Genomic DNA, 14,925 nt, shown 5'->3' on the forward strand with positions numbered 1-14,925 from the left:
AGCCCATTAGCTTTGTTGAATTAAAATTTTTTAATTAAAATTTAATTTCTGGATATGGAACAGCAGAAATTTGCATCCTTCTAAAAAAGTATGCTCTACTGAATATTAATATAGTAAAATTTCATTAATTTAGAGTTCCCAGATAATGGAAACCCGTTGTTTTACCACATGCAGGTTGATGTTTGGTGGTATCTGTGAGTAAAGTTTGCACTCAACAAACAGAAAAAAATAGGAAAAGAATTCATCCTGAGACTTGTCTAGCTGGTGTGCCCAAATTAAATCTTCCTATTTGTTAAAAATCAGCATTGGGACTTCTACTTAAAACATTTTGAACTTTGAAATTGCATTTTTAGTATGCATTGGAAAGCTGCAAAATGATTTAGACTTCAGTTTAGCCTTCTGTTAAGTGGTCCAAGTGAGAAGGTTTTGTTAAATACAAAGTCTGCTGTGTATAGTAATAAAGTGTCCTACTTATGTGTCCAAATAGGTTACTATGAATTAGATTGCCATCTATTCTATTTTGAAATTATGTGAATAATTACAACTTCAACAAATGTGTTAATAAGTACAGGTTGATATGAAATGTGGGCTCCAGTTTACTTAAATGGATCTGCTATGACAATTAGTATGGAGGCTAGAAACTAATTCACAAGGTGAATTATTACTTTGTGTAAATACCTCTTTGGGGGGCAAGAATGACTTTTAGTTTTTAAAACCTAAATGTGAAAGAAGTTCAGTTTATATCTAGGAAATAGGGGAGGGGCGGGGAATTATATATAGTTGGGTTTTGTTTTTGTTTTGTGGGTTTTTTTGTTGTTTTTTTTGGGGGGGGTAATCTTGGGCAAAACAGGGCGCTACTGGTTTTGATCTAGTTAGGATTTTATTTGAGGGAAGAGAGAGCTTAATCCACATACCATTCACAGTTTGGTTTTTAAACAAGAATGTCAATGAAAGTAACAGTTTCTGACAAAAGGTATGTGTCAAATGATTTCCTTAATGTTCTAACTCAGTTTAATACGGATACTGAATTTTAACTTTTCCAGATTGTAGTGTTTTTTGCAATTCACTAAGCATTGTTTCGCTGGAGTGTTCCGCTGGGAAAGTGATCCCCATATTCTAATATTTTGAAGTCAGCTTGGAAAGTCTACCAGACGGATAGCTGGAGAGCTGTCTCCTGGCTGTTAGAAGAGGGGCAGGCAAGCAGCACATTGGGAAGTGAGCGCTCGCAGTGGAGCTGTCCACTTGGTCTTGTAGCTGGACTCAGCTTGCCTGCAGATCTCCTGTTTTGACTCTGCTTGGTTCTGGTGAACCGATGGGCATTTGCAAAGAGCCTAATTCCCAGCTGATACTGGAAAATTGCATTTTTGAGGTAACACAGGTTTTGCTATAAACCATTCGAAATCATAACTTGCGCAACTGTGATTTTTTTCCCCTCTGTTCTTTCCTTGGGTTTTGGTATACCGATGAAGAGAAGTCCAAGACCATCTGGACAAAATGGGCATATGAAGTATGTAGCCATATGCAGCGCTGCCTGTTCTGAGAGTTGATATGTTGTATATGTTTTAAATTTTCATAGTTCATTTTATTGGTTAAGAGTTGTGAGTTGATTGTTTGGTATGTGGTTTATATGATTACTTTTGCTCACAGAAGTAAAACTAATTCATAAATCTTAACCTAGCTAAACAAAATTGAGAATGCCCATTTAATCTTAGTTTGCTTCTTTTTGGAGAAGACTAAACTTGTAAAAACGTAGTTAGTTTCCTTTGACTAGGTTATATTTTAGCCTGTGGCCCTGCTCAGCCTTGGTTATCTGTTTAATGAGAATTTGGACTGGGAAAGGGGTGGTGACTAGGATAAAGAAGGGGGCAGAGGTCGTTGACGTGGGAACAGATAGGCCCCAGGCAGGTGTAGCAAACCCTGGTGATCGGGGCTTCAGTGCTGATACTTCATGTTTCTTAGTTTAAGACAACATGCATATGTTACCAGGAAGACTAGGATACTTAGTAGGTCCTTGAAAATAAAATATTACCAACACCTTTGTCTTATTTACTGACCCTGATCATTTTTTTTTTTCAGTTTCCTTTAACGTGTGTATCTATTAATGTATCTAGAAGGCTCTTAGAACGTTGGGCAGATGCTGTGGTTCTAAATACTGCCTTCGAGCATTTTCAGTAAAATGGGATTAAGATAGGATTCAAAATCCACATTTAGTTTATTATAACCAGGAATCTTATATTTTTAAAAAGGGACAGCATTTCCAGATTGCTTTGCTACTTTTGTATCTTTGGTTCTGTCATCCTCCACTAGAATGTAAGCTCCGTGGAGGCAGGGATTTTCTTTTGGTGACGACCCGAACCCTAGGACTTAGAGAATAGTGCTTGGCACATGCTAGATGTTAAGTAAATGTTGAATGCCATGACTGTGATGGAGGAAGTGAAGGTAGACATATTTTAGTCTCCCTTTTAAAAGCAGAACATCGAGCACCTGGGTGGCTCGGGGTTAAAGCCTCTGCCTTCGGCTCAGGTCATGGTCCCAGGATCCTGGGATCAAGCCCCGCATTGGGCTCTCTGCTCAGCAGGGAGCCTGCTTCCCACCCTCTCTCTGCCTGCCTCCCTGCCTACTTTTGATCTCTGTCAAATAAATAAATTTAAAAATCTTAAAAAAAAAATAAATTAGAACACCACCTGGTGTTCTGCTGGACTAGAACTTGACCAGAATCAAGTGGGTGCTTGTCAAAATGCAGATTCTGAGGATCCATAGTGGTGGATGAAGGTAATCTGAAATCAAGTTAATTGGTGTGGATTCCTTTTTTCCTCTTCTAACTCTCGTCCAGGGAAGAAGACCCTATTGGCCATGGTCACATGTTTTCCAGAAAAAAATGGTTTGGGGGGAGTGCATCATCTCTGTAATTGCTACCCACTATAGCTTGTCAAGCATCTTTGAAAGGTGATCAGGATGTACCCCTTCAGCTAATGCCCTGCGGTGCACCAGGTAGGAATCATAGCTGCCCCTGCATAGCACTCTTCCAGGAATGTGAGTGATACTGGGCTGTGGTGCCAGATAGCTTAGGGAGGATTACTTATTAGGAAGAGGGGCTATCAGCAAGGCAGGAATTGGGTTTCTGAACAGGCACCATTGGAGTGTAACAGACAACCTGGAAATAGCCGTGGGAAGTGACACAGATGAGATTCTTAAAGTGGCAATTATATATATAGCACATAGACTCGATCTAAAGTCAGTATGTGCCTCAGTGTATTTACTGATTAAACTGGTTAGAGCAGAAGGCAGTTTCTTTGTTGGTTAAGTGAGGATGAGAAGACAACTTACAAAAGACATGTACAGTGTTGGAAAACAGGTCACCTGAACGGGTACTGGTCTTTCATGACATGGTGTCTGCCACATGAGCGCACAATTAAAATGGTGTCTTGGTTAAAGTTTGGTTTGCCCTTCAGTCCTGAAGGGTGAATATTTATTGAAGACTTTGTATTTTTGGTTAATTCTTAAATGTTCTCTGAATCTACCTCTTCTGTCAAAGAGAAAGGTTTTAAATATTCATATCTGGAAATTACTTCCATTTACTCACAGATACTTATCATCTCACTCCAGTCTATTACCTCTTTCAAGCAAATGCTTTGTTTTGACGTTGGATTTGCTGATGATTTTGTTAGACTTACTAGGCTGGTGACAGAATGCAAAAATGGAAATAACAAAAGCCTGTCAGTTTATAGCTCTTGTCTGCACCTATCCCTGTCCTCCCCCACCCCCTGCCCAGTCCGGCTTCCGTCCTTCATCGGCAACCCTGCAGGGGCTCCTGCCGCATAGACCGAATATGTATCCAAGCATTCCGCAGAGGAGTACACCTGTGTGCCCAGCTCCACTCTCACAAAGTGAACTCCGTCACAAGGTGGCAGGAGACGGGGCAACAATGTTGCCCGCACCCAGAAGCCTGCCTGCTCTTCTGGCTAACGCCACTCCTCCCCTGACATAACCGGTAGCCTGATTTCTGTGACCAGAGACTAGTTTGCTTTTTTTTCAAACTATATAAAAAAGTTAAGTTAAGTAGTTTATATCCTTTTGCATCTGATTTACTTAATGCTCTGAGTTGTTGCATGCCCAGTTTTCAATGCTGCATGTAGTATTGTGTGAGTGGGTGCGACTGTCCATTCGACTCTTCATTAAACACTTGGCTTTCCATTTGGTATTTACGTATAGTGCTGTAAGGAATTTTTATAAATGTCTTGGGGAACAGAGATACTCATTTCTGTTGAGTATATACCTAGGGATGAAGTTTGGGCTTCTGCCGTGTGTGTCTGATGGGTTTCAGTAGATGCTGCCGCACATCTCCCAAAATGGTTGCATCAGTTTGCATTTGGACGCAGTGTATGAAAATTCCACTTAATCCCCACATTGCCAACAGTAGATAACATTGGTTTTTATTTTAACTGTTCTGGTATCTTTCCTAAGTTTTGGGTTTTTTTTTCTTCTTTCCTAAGAACAGCCAGTCACAACAGCCAGCATGACTTTTTAATTTTTAGTTTACTGTTATGTAGGTAATTCTTAAGCATGATACCTATTTCAAAAAATATAAAAAGATATACAGTAAAAACTTCCTCTCGCTCCTCTCTCCTAGCCATACTATCTAGTTCCCATTTCAAGAATCACTAGTGTTACCGGTCTCTGGTATTTTTATTTTAACTGTTCTGGTATCTTTCCTAAGTTTTGGGTTTTTTTTTCTTCTTTCCTAAGAACAGCCAGTCACAACAGCCAGCATGACTTTTTAATTTTTAGTTTACTGTTATGTAGGTAATTCTTAAGCATGATACCTATTTCAAAAAATATAAAAAGATATACAGTAAAAACTTCCTCTCGCTCCTCTCTCCTAGCCATACTATCTAGTTCCCATTTCAAGAATCACTAGTGTTACCGGTCTCTGGTATTTTTCTAGAGATATCCATTTGTATATTAACATTAATTTTCCCCTTCCTCCAGAAATGATAACATGTTGTATACACGGTTCTGCACCTTTCTTTATTCACATAACAAATCTTAGAGCTTATTCTGTAATAGTTGCATTATTACTATTTTTTTAAACACCTCCTAACATGAATCTTGAAAATGCCTCAGTAACTTCCCATTGCACTTAGCATGAAATCCCAAGTGCTTTATAGGCTTTCCAGCTCTGCAGGACCAGCTGCCTGCCTATCCATCCAGCTTCCCCCACCCCTCCACCCTCCTCTCTGTTAGCAAGCTCCAGTCACCCTGCCTGTCTTTCACTTCCTTTATTCACGGAGCACTCCCCCCTCAGGGCCCTTGCATATACCTTCTTAACCTAGAAGGTGCATCTACCACTACCTACCTGGCTGTTTACATCAGCCTGTCATTGTTCTCAGAAGTCTCTGACTATGCCTGAGCCCTAAATGTAATTTAAGGGTCCCTCATTTTTGCTTTCATTATCCCTGTATTTTTTTCTTCATGATCCTTGAGACGCTAGGCATGTATTTATGTGATTATTTGATTAATGATATTCTACTAGATTATAAATTCCACAGGGGTAGAGATTTTATCTCATTTACCACTCATGGTGTCTATGTGCTTAATGAATAGTTGTTGAGTGAATAAATGGATTTATAGGAGGTTAATTGGTAAACTAATACGAAGGGCTTAATGGCAAATAATGAAGTAGGACTGGGACAGAAGGGAGATAGGTGGTTCTGTACATTTGGAGTAGCAGTCTGATGGTTAGAATAAAGGAAGCAGTACAGGCCGTTCTATTTTCCAAGACATAGTTCCTGTGCCTCCCACCTGTTGCTTAGGAATCTCCCAAAGTCTAGGGGGCCACTGAGGACCTCCTCCGGCGGCCTAGGAGGCTGCTGCCGGGGGTGGGAGCCCCAGTTCTTAGCTGTTCTGGGGAACAGGCAAGTCCGCTTCTTCCTGAGAGCTCCCGTCGCTGTTCCCGAAGGTGCTGGTGCCAGTGGCGGGGAGGGAAATCTCTGAGGGTGGCCGGTGTGGGACGACACCTTCCCTTCCGCCCCCCCACCCCTGCTCTGCCACTGGCAGCCCTTCCTGTGTTTACTGGTGAATGGGCCCTTCCTCATCTTCCCGATGGCCTAGAATAAGGCAGGGGTTCAAGAGAAATTGAAATCTAGAATTAAGAAAAAGCTTTTGAAGTTAGAATTTTTAAAAGTTCTGGGAACAATGATTCAATCAATGATGTGCATTTTTAAATATTTGAAAAGTTTTGGACAACTGTTTCCAAGTTCTTTCAATATTCAGTAACTTAACTGAAACCAAAAACTTTTCCATGGATGTAAAAAGTATATCTCTGTGTGTGTGTGTGTGTGTTTATTTTAAAGGGACCCCCCCCCCAAACTAGCAGGTGTTGGTGACGCTGTGGAGAAAGTAGAACCTTGTGTGCTGTTGGGGATATAACAAGGGTGTGGCCACTGAGGGAAATAGCATGGAATGTTGTCAAAAATTAAACCTAGAATTACCGTAAGATCCAGCAACTCTATGTCTGGGTGTATGTCCAAAAAGGCAGATTTTCGGAGAGAGAGTTGTATACCTATGTTTATAGCTGCGCTGTTCACAATAGCCAAGGCGGAGAAGCTCCTCGCGTCCATCACGGCGTGAATGGAGACGCAGAATGTACATCCACACCCGGGCCAGCTCGCAGCCTGGAATGGCAGGGACTTCTGACTCGCTGTGACCTGCATGAACCAACCTTGAAGACGTTGGCTAAATGAAGTAAGCCACTCTATTTTTTTTTTTTAAGATTTTATTTATTTATTTGACAGAGAGAGATCACAAGTAGGCAGAGAGGCAGGCAGAGAGAGAGAGGGAAGCAGACTCCCCACTGAGCAGAGAACCTGATGCGGGGCTCGATCCCAGGACCCTGAGACCATGACCTGAGCTGAAGGCAGAGGCTTAACCCACTGAGCCACCCAGGCGCCCCAAAGTACATGATTTTTAAATTGTATAGATCACATTTAAAAGTAATAAGCCGGAGAACAACTCCCGCCTGAGGCTAGTTACTTACTTATCTTTCAGGTTCATCCACTGCTCGCCACATCTGGGTCTCCACGCAAAATTTATTCAACTTTCCTTTTGTTAGGTGACTGTTCTTAGATATTTTTTCTCTTGAGAAATACTACTCTTCCACATCTTTGCCTTTATATTGAGTGCCCATTTTATATGACAGAATTTAGACATTTGACATTAGGGAGAGTTACGATCTCAGCTAGTCACCAGCTTATTAGTGGATTTCCTCTTAAATTGCCTTACGGTGGTTTTAATCTGGCATTTTTAATCTAAAATATATCCATATCTAAAATATAATGTGTCAAAAACACTAGACCTGAAGAAAGAAGGTGGGTCCATTACCAGGAAGTTCCAAATGTCTGCAAAATGTACCAGATAACAATCTTTATTCCTCAACTGCTCTGTATCTGTTTAGCCTGTAAAGTCACGAATGGTATGTTTGCACTTGGAGAATTTACTGCTGTTTATGTTAAGGGTGAAAAAACTCTCTGGTGACCATGACTAAAAAAGGTTGAGGGTAGTGGTGGCTGAGAACAGACTTGGCCTCAGCTGGAAAAGATTGTTCGAGGTTGTAAATGATGCCTGGCAACAAATTTTACCTGTATCTATAAATCCCTTCAAAATATGGACTGGATCCAAAATAGCACTTTTATAGCCTATTATGTAAATGTGTGGGACTTACAGTTATTAAAGAAAGTGTTTTGGTATTTATGACTGGAAGCATATGAAACAAAGTACCGTTAATGTGTTCTCTTGTTTTTTTTTTATCAATACTGACCATCTAATGATGCTAAGAACCAGAAATTTGTGGTATTTGCCTCTCCATACAGGTAACTCTTTATGGAAAGATCTTTGGGCTTAAACTTTGGGTCTGATGATTGCCAGACCTCTATGTGGAATTAATGCCTGCTCTAGAGAGATGAAAGCTGTACAGAGGTCTCTAAAATGCATTTAAAGCTGTGCGTTGCTGTCTCAGGTGGGAGAGTATGAAACACTTGATCTCAGGGTCACAAGTTTGAGACCCACTTCGGTTGTAAGAGATTGCTAAAAAAAAAAAAACACTTTAAAAAAATCCATTTAGCAGCTATGCCAACAAACCTCACTGCTTTTCAGCTTGCTTACATGCCCATTTAAGTATGTATATATGCATACATATATGTGCACATGCATATTCATACATGTTTACACATCTACACACACACACACACACGTATTTTCCACCCCAATATATTAAAAATCTGAGTTATGGCTTTGTATATTATTTCAGCTTTTTTTCCTCCAGGGTGCAAAAATTCACATGTAATGCTCTGTAACACTGATAAAAAATATCAAGTTTGTGAGCCTGAGAACATGGCCAACAATTCCGGAGAACTTGGTGAATGTATTATCTAGAAAGCAGTGATTCAAGAAAGTTTCCATCGAGCCAAAATTTAAGCACGAACAATATGATTTATAGTCCCTATGTTTTTGTCAGATGGTTTTCTTACATACTTACTACCTTTTTTGACATATTTTCTAAAGCCATATATAAAGCAGTTATTAAATAGCTTTTCGGTCAAACTTGATGGCTGGGCAAAAGGTACTAGGAAATCGCAAATGGAAACAGTTTAACAAGTGATCTATCTTTTGAAGATTGCTTTCTGACTATATTGGTTGGGTTTTATGATTTAAAAAAGCATTTTAAAGAGTTTTAGAGATTAATTTATAAGCATAGATGAATAACCAGAAGACAATAAAAATCATTAAAACTTCTATATTTTTAAAATATAGATTAGGCTTGGGTTAAAAATGATTTTTAAAAAAATTTTTATTGTGGGCCGCCTGGGTGGCTCAGTGGGTTAAGCCTCTGCCTTTGGCTCAGGCCATAATCCCAGGGTCCTGGGATCGAGCCCCGCATCGGGCTCTCTGCTCAGCAGAGAGCCTGCTTCCTCCTCTCTCTCTGCCTGCCTCTCTGCCTACTTGTGATCTCTGTCAAATAAATAAATAAATAACCTTAAAAAAAATTTTTTTTTATTGAATTCTGTCTTATGGGGCTGATTAGTTCACAAAGTATCCATTGTTTTTATTAAGTAGTAAGGAACATTTGTAGGTATATTATATGATGGCCACAAAATTTAGTAATGTAATTTTTTGCTTTTGTAAAGTGAATCTCTTTTAACCATGCCAGATTTTATATATCCAAGATGTGAAATACGTGTTTGTCATTAAAAGGGGTCAGCTGGAATTCTGTTCCCCAAATTCTGGTCCTTTTGAAGTCATTTTGGGGCTTGGTTTATAAGGCACACTGGTCAGTTGCCCAGCGATCTTACAGCTCTGTCTCCTGTCCCCACTTTGGCCCCTCAGTGTCATCTCACACGCCCCAGTCCACAGGTCTTCACCACATAGCTTTTGGCCATTTCCCACAATTGCAAGATAGGTCCACAAGATAGTGTTCACGATTAGAAATACCCAGCAGAATATGACATCCCAAAGGAGAAGTTTTTGAAAGGGTCTCAGCAGGGACGGCTACCCAGTCGCCTCTGCAGGGTGTCTGTGATCACACTGAATGGGTTGTGTGTTGGCAGTGTGATTGTTCAGGAACCCCAGAACAGTATTATGGTACGGTCACGCCTTACATGAGCGTGTGTAGGCGTGCACCCACGCACTTTTGTTGTTTCTATTGTTTGCTTTTCAGAGGATGTTTTTGAATCTAGATTGGAAGGAAGGTCCAGGTTAAGAACTCTGGATTCTTTAACATTTAAAAATAACACCCGGGTACAGATTTTTTTTTTTAATCATTTTTTCCTGGGTGGGAGGCAGTCATGCAAGGAGCACTAGAAGCCAAGAGACCTGAAGTCCAACCCTTCTCTTGCACCTGTACCTAGGACTCGAGCTGTTCTCCAGACCTCTTGGACACGATTTCTACATCTATCAACTCCCCTATCACTGTGTTAGTCAAGATTGAATGAAAATATGTGTGAATGTGCTTTTTAACCCATGAAGAGCTACAGTTGACTTGCAGTTGGTGGTCTAGCCGCCCACAGAGGCGGTCTAGAATTGAGGCCCCTCTGAGTGCTTGCTCAATGAGAAGGGTCTTTCAAAGAGCATTTAGAATGGAGCTGAGCATGTAGTAAATGCTCCCGTCTTTGGTGCAGCATGTCTTCCAGTAGCTTTCCAAGGAGTCCGATGAATGTTCAAGTTCTGAGCTTTTGTATGTGATCTGTTTTGGATCTTTGTAAATTAAAAAAAAAAATTTAAACAATTTTGTTGAGATACTATTGGTATACATAGAGTTCACCTAACTGAACATACAATGAAATGATTTTTGCTATATTTACAGAGTTGTGCAACCATCACCCTAATCTAATTTTAGGACTTTTTCCACCATCCCCCAAAAGCAAGCTTGTACTTATCAGCAGTCCCTGCCCACTCTCTCCTTGCTTTGGGTTTAGGTAACCACTAATCTGCTTTCCGTCTTTACCAATGTGCCTATTTGAGACTTTATATAAATGGGGTTGTATGATGTGTGCTATTCTGTGATGGTTCTTTCACCCAGTGCGACACTTTTTTTTTTTTTTTTTTTTAGTTCATCTGTGTTGTAGCACGCATTAGAACGTCATTCCTTTTTATTGCCAAATAATATTCTAGTGTAAGGATATGGCACAGTTTATCCATTTGTCAGTTGATGTGCATTTGGGTTGCTTCCACTTTGGGGCTATTATCGATCATGTTGCTATGAGGGCGCCTGGGTGGCTCGGTCGGTTGAGCGTCTGCTTTCGGCTCAGGTCATGATCTCAGGCCCTGGAATTGAGCCCCGCATCGGGCTCCCTGCTCAGTGGGGAGTCTGCTTCTCCTTCTGCCTCTGCCCCTACCTCCTCTCATGCTCGTTCTCTCTCTCTCCTCTCAAATAAATAAGATTTAAAAAATAATGTTGCCATGAACATTTATGTACAAGTTTTAGTGTGGACATTTGTTTTCATTTCTTCTGAGTGTAAGATATGTAAGAAGTAGAATTTCTGAATTAATGGTTTCTGCATTCCCATCAGCTGTCAGGTTGGTTGAAATCTCTCTTCCATTATTGCCTCCTTTTCCATATACCTTGTCCAGGTGGGTGTGTACCTTACTATAAAAATATACCTTGTGTTTAGCAGCTTCTCTGTCATCTGACTGGGGATTTGGGAGAGAGGGGGTAAGGATTCTCTCGGGTCGGGACACCTGGGTGGCTCAGTGGTTAAGCATCTGCCTTCAGCTCACGTCATGATCCCAGGGTCCAGAATTGAGTCCCACGTTGGGCTCCTTGCTCAGCAGGGAGCCTGCTTCCCCCCTCTGCTTGCCTTTTCCTGTGCTTGTCTTCTCTATTTCCGACAAATAAATAAATAAAACCTTTAAAAAAAAAAAAAAAGGATTCTTTTGGGTGATCAACACATTTCATTGAGTGATCCTTGTGTGACAGGCCCCCGTCCAGAAGCTGGGACTCCAGGGAGAATGGAAGGTAGTGGGAATGCGGGGACCGTGTGGAGAAACAGCAAACATAACTAAAATGCGCTGTGCTAGAAGGTGCTACATGCTCTGTGGAACCCCACTGCGGGGATGGAGGAAAGGGGATGTGGAAGTACAGAAGGTGGGCTTGCCATCTTAAACACGGATGAAGTAACTTCTGGATAAAGACCTGAAGCCACCGAGGGAGTGTGCCATGCACACATGGGGGGGGGCGGTGACGGAAGGGGGGGCGGAGTTCCAGGTTCCAGACAGAGGGAATAGCCAGTGCAGAGGTCATGACGCGGGAGCTGTGGAGGTGTTTGCGGGATAAGGAGGTGAGGTGGGAGCAGATGAGTCGCGGGGCAGAGGAAGACCCGGAAAGGGGTTCAGAGGGGAATGGAGGTCTTGGTCACGTGGGGCCTGCTCTGTCTTTATCCTGTGGGCTTCCTCCTGGGACAACGGGGGGCCCCAGTGCAGTCTGAGCAGAGGGTTGATATACGGAGACTTCCCTTGTTTCAGTGACCCCTCTGGGTGCTGGGTTTCTAACAGACCGCGGCGAGGCAGAGGCAGGGGGCCTGTGGGAAGCTGCCGCCCTAGGCCAGGCCACGGGTGATGCCCTTGACCGGATGGAAACGGTAAGAGCATAGACTTCCGCGTTCAGGTCCAAACTGCAGGATGCCTCGAAGGATGAGATGGGAGGTATGAGGAAAACGATGATCAGAAACGACTCCCAGATTATTAGTCTGAGCAGCTGAGACGTGGAGCCGCCTGGACCAGAGGAGACCGCTGGAGGGGGAGCCAGAGTGGACCAGACGCGGAGGCTCCGCTCCGGACACACTCAGTTCGAAGGTGCCATCAGGCATCCGAGAGAAGATGGCAGGCAGGCCCGGCCCTGCTGGAGAAGGAAGCGTGTTCTGCGTATCAAGATGGGATTTCATATGGACTTGGGGGACTGTTATGTCATATAGGTCCATCAGTTGTAACAACATACCACTCTGGGAGGGAGGTGGCTGTGGGGGGGGCTGTGCATGTTGGGGGGCAAGAAGCACATGGGAACTCTATTGTATGTTCTGTTCAATTTTGCTATAAACCTAAAACTGCTCAAAAAAGTCTATTTTGGGGGCGCCTGGGTGGCTCAGTGGGTTAAAGCCTCTGCCTTCGGCTCAGGTCATGATCCCAGGGTCCTGAAATCGAGCCCCCACATCAGGCTCTCTGCTCAGCAGGGAGCCTGCTTCCCCTGCTCTCACTGCCTGCCTCTCTGGCTACTTGTGATCTCTGTCAAATAAACAAAATCTTAAAAAAAAAAAAATATTTTTAGGGGCACCTGGGTGGCTCAGTGGTTTAAGCCTCTGCCTCCGGCTCAGGTCATGATCTCGGGGTCCTGGGATTGAGCCCCACATCGGGCTCTCTGCTCGGCAGGGAGCCTGCTTCCCCCTCTCTCTCTGCCTGCCTCTCTGCCTACTTGTGTTCTCTCTCGCTGTAAAATAATTTTTTAAAAAAGTCTATTTTTAGAAAATGGTATCAAAAGGCATTAGACTTGAGATGGGAGTAAGCATGCAAAAGAAGAGCTCCAAAGACTGAGTGTGCAGCGCCCGCTTGTATGAAGAAGGGGTGTGGGGGGGATAGCAAATGTGGCAGAAAGAAAACTAGGAGAGTGGTTCAAGAGGCAGGAGGGAAGAACGGGCTCAAATCTCTCAGGAGACCTATAGCACATTGTCTCCAAAGTTCTCTGGGCCTCAGTTTCTTTTCTTTCTTTCTTTTTAAAAATATTTTTTATTTATTTGACAGAGAGAGAGCACACAGCGGGTTGGGGGGGCAGGGGAGGAGGGCGGCAGGCAAAGGGAGAGGGAGAAGCAGGCTCCCTACTGAGCAGGGAGCCCTGCTTCGATGTGGGGCTCCATCCCAGGACCCTGGATCATGACCTGAGCTGAAGGCAGATGCTTAACTGACTGAGCCCCAGGCACCCCAGGCCAGTCTCCTGATCTGCAGGGTAGTATGCTGACCTCTGGCTGTGCTATGCCATGAATGTGTGACTTGAAGTGCAAGGGAGATCAAAGATGGGAAAGGCCATTGGTGTCTGCTTGCTCCCTCCATGGAAATGCAGAGTTTAAAGACGGCAAAACTCATGTTGTAAAAATGTGGGTTTAAATATTGGTAGATTAAACCCCATAGAGATTTTGACCAGTTTCCAACCACTGATTTTTTCCCACTGGTTTAAGACTATATACACCACAAAAATTTTGCAAAACTGGAAAATGTAATAATGAAAATTAAAACCACCGCTTATCCCATCTAGACACAAATGCTAGTAACATTTTGGTATAGTTTTCTGCAAGATTTCTATACATAAATCAACTATATCTCCTCTCCTTGCCCACTGAAAAATTTCTCTATATCTGTATCCTGACTTTTTTCAAAGAAAAAAAAATCAGTTTTTACAACTGTAAATATCCCATCATAGGAATATATTGTCCCTTAGTCACTCCATTAATGAGTACGTAGAGAACTATAAACAGCACCCATGAAAGAAGAGTTAGGATGTTCAACAGTACCCAGAAATCTTTGCCCCTCTTAGTCTTTCTTTGGGATAAATTACTAGTTGTGGAAGTATTCACTGGTCCGGTGGGTATAAACATTTTGAAAGCTTTTATACATGTTGCCAAAAATGTATCTTAACATACCTGCCTCTCTTGCCTTCTGAAGAGGTTGTAACAATTCACTTTCCCCCTTTCTCTGTGCCTGTCAATTGCATCACTGTTCCCAACCCCCTGCGGATTCCTCATATTTTCTTTTAAAAATGCCATTTCTCACTGCACATAGGCTAAAGTTTATTTAAGCAGCACTGTAAGGCGTAGCAAGAGTAATTCAGATTCCAGTAAATTTTTGTGAGCCTACATGTGCAGGGCACCTTGCCAGGTGGCTTTCATGTTTATTGCTGGTAAACACCACACCCTTAGAATATGGGTGGCATCCTTCCCTTGTCCAGTCCCGCGAGGCTGTTTGAAGACACTCAGCCGGGCTGCTCTATGCCCAGGACTGGTACCCAGGTCTCTTGACTCCAAGTCAGGCACTTCTTTATCTTACACTGGCCTAGAATATTCTTTATGAATGACTCTAAAATACAATATATATAATAAAGTGTAAGAAATTCTATAATATATTCAGAGCTCACTAATTTTTAGAAGTTTTGAGTAGAACAAAAAATATTGAACTTTGAAGTCAATGATCACTCTGACATCCTAGGCTCTTTCTCCTGGCCTGGCTGCATACAGATTTTTCAACAAAAGATGGAACCAACAGGGGTAGGAAGAGGCCAAACTGCCTGTCCTCTTCCTGTCCAGGTTGGTTATCATCATTTGAGAAGGCCTGAGATGAGCTACACAGAGTGAGTGATGCTGCCTGGATGGTGGGCATCATCAGCCCACATGC

This window comes from Martes martes (assembly GCF_963455335.1).
Source record: "Martes martes genome assembly, chromosome: 14".
In the NCBI taxonomy this organism is placed as follows: domain Eukaryota; kingdom Metazoa; phylum Chordata; class Mammalia; order Carnivora; family Mustelidae; genus Martes; species Martes martes.